Below are 5,962 nucleotides of genomic sequence, written 5' to 3'. Positions count from 1 at the left end.
TTGCCGCGGCAGTGACAAGCGCCTCTCTCAATGCTCTGCTCCTCCGCTTCTGCTGGCTTCAGTCACGTGACGCTGGCTCTGAACGAAACGCGTTGTGGAAACGCGTTGGCCTAGTACTTTTTGTCCCTCTCTGCTATTATAGTTTTTCAAGATGGCGGAACTACATGGAAGCCTCCGTGGACTTACCCGTCCCATGTATATAAAGATAATAAATTCTTCGTTTACGAGGATTAGTCTGAACATTGGCATAGGTATTTGTACACCATTGAGGGCATATTTATGAATAAAAATATAGATTTTAGATAATAAAATACCTAAAAAGCTACACATTGTCCCTTTAAGAATCCGCACAACGGAGGACTCTTATTCTGCTGTGCAGAACTGATGACGGAACAGTTTGATCTTCGGCTGACAAATCAGAGGAAAGGGGCGTTTAATTCCCGCCCACGTGTAGAAATCGAATATTCAAGCTGTTTATTCATTTTTCTAACTGAGAACGAAAAACGAGAAATCCAGCTGAATTCTTGTTTTTGATTTTTTTGTAAAAAATGAAAAAGGAACCGTTTTCTCATTTTTCTATATTCAATATTAATTCAAAAAACGACTGAACGAATGATACACGGATTCTATATAATCCGTGTATCATTCGTTCAGTCGTTTTTTGAATTAATATTGAATATAGAAAAATGAGAAAACGGTTCCTTTTTCGTTTTTTCATTTTTTACAAAAAAAACGAAAAACAAGAATTCAGCTGGATTTCTCGTTTTTCTTTCTTAGTTAGAAAAATGAATAAACAGCTTGAATATTCGATTTCTACACGTGGGCGGAAATTAAACGCCCCTTTCCTCTGATTTGTCAGCCGAAGATCAAACTGTTCCGTCATCAGTTCTGCACAGCAGAATAAGAGTCCTCCGTTGTGCGGATTTATTGCAACTACATTTAATCTTTTTCTCATCAAACCACCGGACTAACGAATGTCTCGACACAACCCGTAGCCTACTGGGGAATAGACTAGATAGGGCTTTCTTCTGTGTATATATAAATTCACCTACGCTTTGCATCAGCTGGCTATATGGGCAGGATAAATGACGGCTGTTAGCCTATCATTGTCGCCCTCGCCCAGTAATTAAAAAAATAATTTATTATAAATTAAGATATAAATCAATATAATTAGTTGTAAATTAAATATTTTTAACACTAATACAAAAAGAAAAGAATAATGCATTGACTATATAATTGGCCTATATTAACGTTAACGTATAAACTGTCATTCAGACTGACTAGCCTATCTAACAACTGGAGAAGTTTTATGATGTAGGCCTTGTGTTTTATTAAAATGTATCATAATTTATATCTCTAGGATGCGCGCTTGTGCGTGGTGCGCCGGGTCATGTTGAGAGGGAAACGCGCGCATCACATCGTTGTAAAAAAATCATATTCATAAATAGTGTAAAAGACCGGTAAATAAAATACAACATTAACATTAACATTATAAACACTATTAATTAATATGCGTATATTAATATATTAATGTATATTAATATACATTAACATAATATGCGTATTTTAACGAGAAACTGAAACTGTACAGACCAGACGTTGGTTTCGGGCATCTCTCATTCGTCCAGTAGCCTATTTGCAATGTAACATTTGGATGCTAATTAATAATGTAAAGAAGGCTTCGTACTTCATTCGAGTCCCTATATAGGCCTTCACGTAAATCAGCATCTCCACAGCAAGGGAAATTAGTTTGGAATGTCAACAGACCAATTAAGCAGAATAACGTTTTATATGTTTTGATGACTGTGTTTTATTTTAATAACGAACAGGCTGCGACACCCGACATCACTTGGATGTGTTGCTCAACAGGGGATTTAATAGCTACTGTCGTTTAATACTCTCATTCGAAACAGTAACATTTATATGTCTATTTGTGTTCTTTCAAAATGACTACAACATATCATGCCTTTGAAATTATTATATAAGAATAATTATTATTATAAATGATTATTATATTCTTTCTGGCGCACACCAAAAATCAACCAAAATAGCCTACAGCACAGCCAATAGCCTTCTTGGCGCTCCTATATATTTTTGAAGGTCAACATTAAGATTAATCACAGCGTGCTTCATGTTAACCCCCCCCCCCCCCCCCCGTGACTTGACTTTACAATCCGGAAAATAGCTAATTGTTTCACGGACCCCCTGGCACTTGAGAACTCCTGGTCTACACAGAAGAAAGCCCTATCTAGTCTATTCCCCGGTACGGGTTGTGTCGAGACGTCTGGTTGTTTGATGAGAAAAAGATTACATGTAGTTGCAATAAATACGTTAGGAATCCGCACAACGGAGGACTCTTATTCTGCTGTGCAGAACTGATGACGGAACAGTTTGATCTTCGGCTGACAAATCAGAGGAAATGGGCGTTTAATTCCCGCCCACGTGTAGAAATCGAATATTCAAGCTGTTTATTCCTTTTTCTAACTGAGAACGAAAAACAAAAAATCCAGCTGGATTCTTGTTTTTCGTTTTTTGGAAAAAATGAAAAAACGAAAAAGGAACCGTTTTCAAATTTTTCTACTTTCAATATTAATTCAAAAAACGACTGAACGAATGATACACGGATTCTATATAACTTCCCAATATTACCCTTTTTGTTTTTTAACGTCTTGTTTGGGGATGTGTGCGTACAGTAGGCCTAGCCTATGCAAAGTAAAAAAAAAAAGTTTATTTCTGTTTATGCCTTTGCTTGTGAATCTATCCCATAACATGTTTCATTTGTTTATTTGCTAAGCCAAATAAACACTGGTTGAGAGTTTTTTGGCTGATAAATTGCATAACCTACTCTGTGCATTAGGTGCTGTTCTCCACTAGAGGGCGAACTTTCTATTACTGTAACACAATTAATTAGTATACTACATACAAATGTTTCACCCAAAAACGAAAATTCTCTTATAATCTGCAAAATATTAGTATGCTGTTATCTTTTTTCCCATTCAATTACAGTCAATGGGGACTGGCTCTTTTTTTTTTTAACCTCAAAAAGGACTCGGAAGCAATAGTATCATTATAAGTGAGAAGAAGAGAGAAAGTAATTCTGATTCTTAATAACACGAGGATTTATATGTGAACCTGGACCACAAAACCAGTCACATGGGTCAATTTTTTTTTTAAATTGGGACAAAAAGGACAATAGGACAATATTTGTCTGAGATACAGCTATTTGAAAATCTGGAATCTGAGGGTGCAAAAAATCGAAACAAAATAAATGTTTTATATATTTACGGTAGGAAATTTACAAAATATCTTCATGGAACATGATCTTTACTTAATATCCTGATGATTTTTGGTATAAAAGAAAAATCCATAATTTTGACCCATATGTGTTGTTGGCTATTGCCACAAATATACCCGTGCGACTTGTGACTGGTTTTGTGATCCAGGGTCACATATTTCTTTAATGATCTAGCTTAAATATGATTAAATACAGTACAAACTGTTACAGAGAAAAGGCTGGATGTAAGTAAGCAGTGTCATTTTTCCACCAAAAGTGCATTTCAAATTTAAAGGAGATAAAACAAAGCAATTAAGTGAAACTTCTTTTAACTTTCACATAAGCTAAAGGGGTCTAATGGGACCTTTTTTGCCTAAATAAACATATATATTCTATTTGAATAAATTGATATAGATAGATTTGCGGCATCTTTAGGCCTCCATTGGCTCAGTCCTCAATCTCCTTCAGACCTGAAGGAAAGATGATCATGTTATACGTTTTTTTAATTTTATTTTTTATCAATACACAAGCATCATATTAAGATGTCATATTAATATAGGCTCGTACCTTTCAGTCTGAATTGAATCCAGCGCGCTGTTGGATCAGAGCAGTACTTGTCTTTCTCTGTGTAGAATCTGCAGGACAGATATACAGTACCACTGAAATGAACACAATATCAGGCATATAAAACTGTGAAATGTGTGTAGAGAGAGCTTACACTATAGCATCCACACACGGACTCAGAGCATTCTGATGCTTGTATCCAATCAGTTTACAGTTTTGCTCGATTGCTTAAACACATATTCTCAAAACAGTAAACACAAATCTATAACATCTCACCCAATTCCCCAAACATCTTATTTTCAGGTCAAAATGAAGCTCTACACTCAAAACCATTCACTCTTGCTGAAAAACCAAACTTTGCCCTCAGACATCACACACACTACAACATAGTCTTACACACTGGTGCAATACATTTAAAAAAACATTTCCAAAACTGGTAAGTTATGTTGCTTGTGGTTGCTCTATCTCTATCTATATGTGAGGCAATTTGATGCATTTCTTTTTATTACAGTATAGTGCAACAGCGACAGTACATGTATGTGTTGTAACAGCACATAGTACAGCTCTCAAAAGTTACAGAGCAGTCTGAAGTAAATCTCCTGTACCTGTTTTTCTCCCGGAAGGTTCTTATGATTGAGGCGACGGTGAAGCGACTCAAATTTGGCCTTACTCGTATCCAGGGGCGCCACCATCAATTTTGGGCCCTATGAAAGAATATGAGGTTGGGCCCCCTACCGCACCCATTCCGTTAATAAAATCGATCTCTGGGGCCCCCAAAAGTGCCTGGGCCCTTAGAATCGTCCTAACTTTCCCCCCCTTAGCGGCGCCCCTGCTCGTATCCCAGCCTCCCTCATAGTCATACCATGGACAAAGACATGGGCAACTAGAGTGTCTTGTCTCCTTGCCCTTGCCCTTCACCTTCCTCATCCTCTTCCTTCACCTCTTCCTCCACTCCCATCTACATCTGATATTGAATACTAATGCTTTCTAAATTACAACATGGTGTAGGCAATGAGAAATGAAGGGATTTGTGTGTAGAGTTTATAGTGACAGTTCAACAAATCTGACTCATGTGTCAAAACAGGGGAATCGTGTTTATAGTTTCGGGAAATGGGTGTGCTTTTTGATAAATGGCGTTATGGTTTTGAAATTTTAGTTCTAAAGCCTGGTTAAAGTATTTAAGCAATCAAGAAAAACTGTGACAGCTGTATTTCTGCATGATTTGAGATAGATGTCATGCAGAAAGGGGAGAGCAGACCCTGTGATGTACTCAGCTAAGTGCCCTATATACTCTCTGCAGAGCTTTACAGTCCTGATTAGTGCAGTTCCCATAACACACTGAAATACATTGAGTTTGTACGCTTTCTATTGTTGCTGAATAGAAAGTTTTCAGGATTGCTTGAGAGACCCTGAATTTCCTCAGCTGTCGTAGATGGTACAGTTGTTGTCTGGCTTTATTCACCTGGGAACTTGGCTTGTACATGTACAGATCAGGTCAAGTTCTCAGAGATGTTTATTTCAACATATTTGAAGCCTCTCACCCTCTCTACGGGGGTCCCGCCAATCAAGAGTAGGGAGAAGGTTCTCTGCTGATGGTGAATCCATAACAGATTGCATTTAGCTATAGCACAGTTTTCTTTGATGGAGCCCTTATCAAGATCAAGATCGTCTTGTATTCACACATACTGTATACAGTACAGTATAAGTGCTTTGGAGATTCCAATCTCTGTCTCTCTTTCAGATCGTCGGCCCACTAGAGTTGGAGTGACTTGCTGTAAGGAAGTGTCGAAGGGAAGAATCCCTCCTGAAGTTACAGTTTTTTTTCAGTTGCTTACACACTAAAATTAAAACTTTCCCACAATTAGCAAAACATTACACTCACGGAGCAAAACACCGGCCTAGATTTGCACGATTGTAAGCACATGGTCAGCTTCACACTTTTTGCAAAACATCATGTGGTGTTGGTGAATATATTTTTACACTCTCTCTGTGTAAATGCTAAAAGTGTTTTAAGTTGAGCACAGGAGTGTGTAACTGATTCAAACAGAATTAGACCATTATGATGGTTGTTTATGTTATGACAACAAAATAAGGTTTTATAAGACATTGTATAGTTTTGACGAA

At 37.3% G+C, this 5,962-nt stretch overlaps 1 long non-coding RNA gene across 1 annotated transcript; it reads right to left on the bottom strand.

The window, feature by feature from the left end:
- Positions 1-3,607: 3,607 nt before the first annotated feature.
- On the bottom strand, positions 3,608-4,049 carry LOC309510240. Its single transcript, XR_014210275.1, has 3 exons — positions 3,993-4,049; positions 3,842-3,909; positions 3,608-3,744 (listed from the first exon to the last, which is right to left on the bottom strand). It is a non-coding gene; the product is annotated as an uncharacterized lncRNA (long non-coding RNA).
- Positions 4,050-5,962: the final 1,913 nt, after the last annotated feature.

Source organism: Leuciscus leuciscus (genome assembly GCF_965113295.1).
Source record: "Leuciscus leuciscus genome assembly, contig: SUPER_11_unloc_5, whole genome shotgun sequence".
NCBI lineage: Eukaryota > Metazoa > Chordata > Actinopteri > Cypriniformes > Leuciscidae > Leuciscus > Leuciscus leuciscus.
The sequence above is the reverse complement of the archived record's forward strand: the minus strand, read 5'-3'. Positions and strand labels throughout refer to the sequence as shown.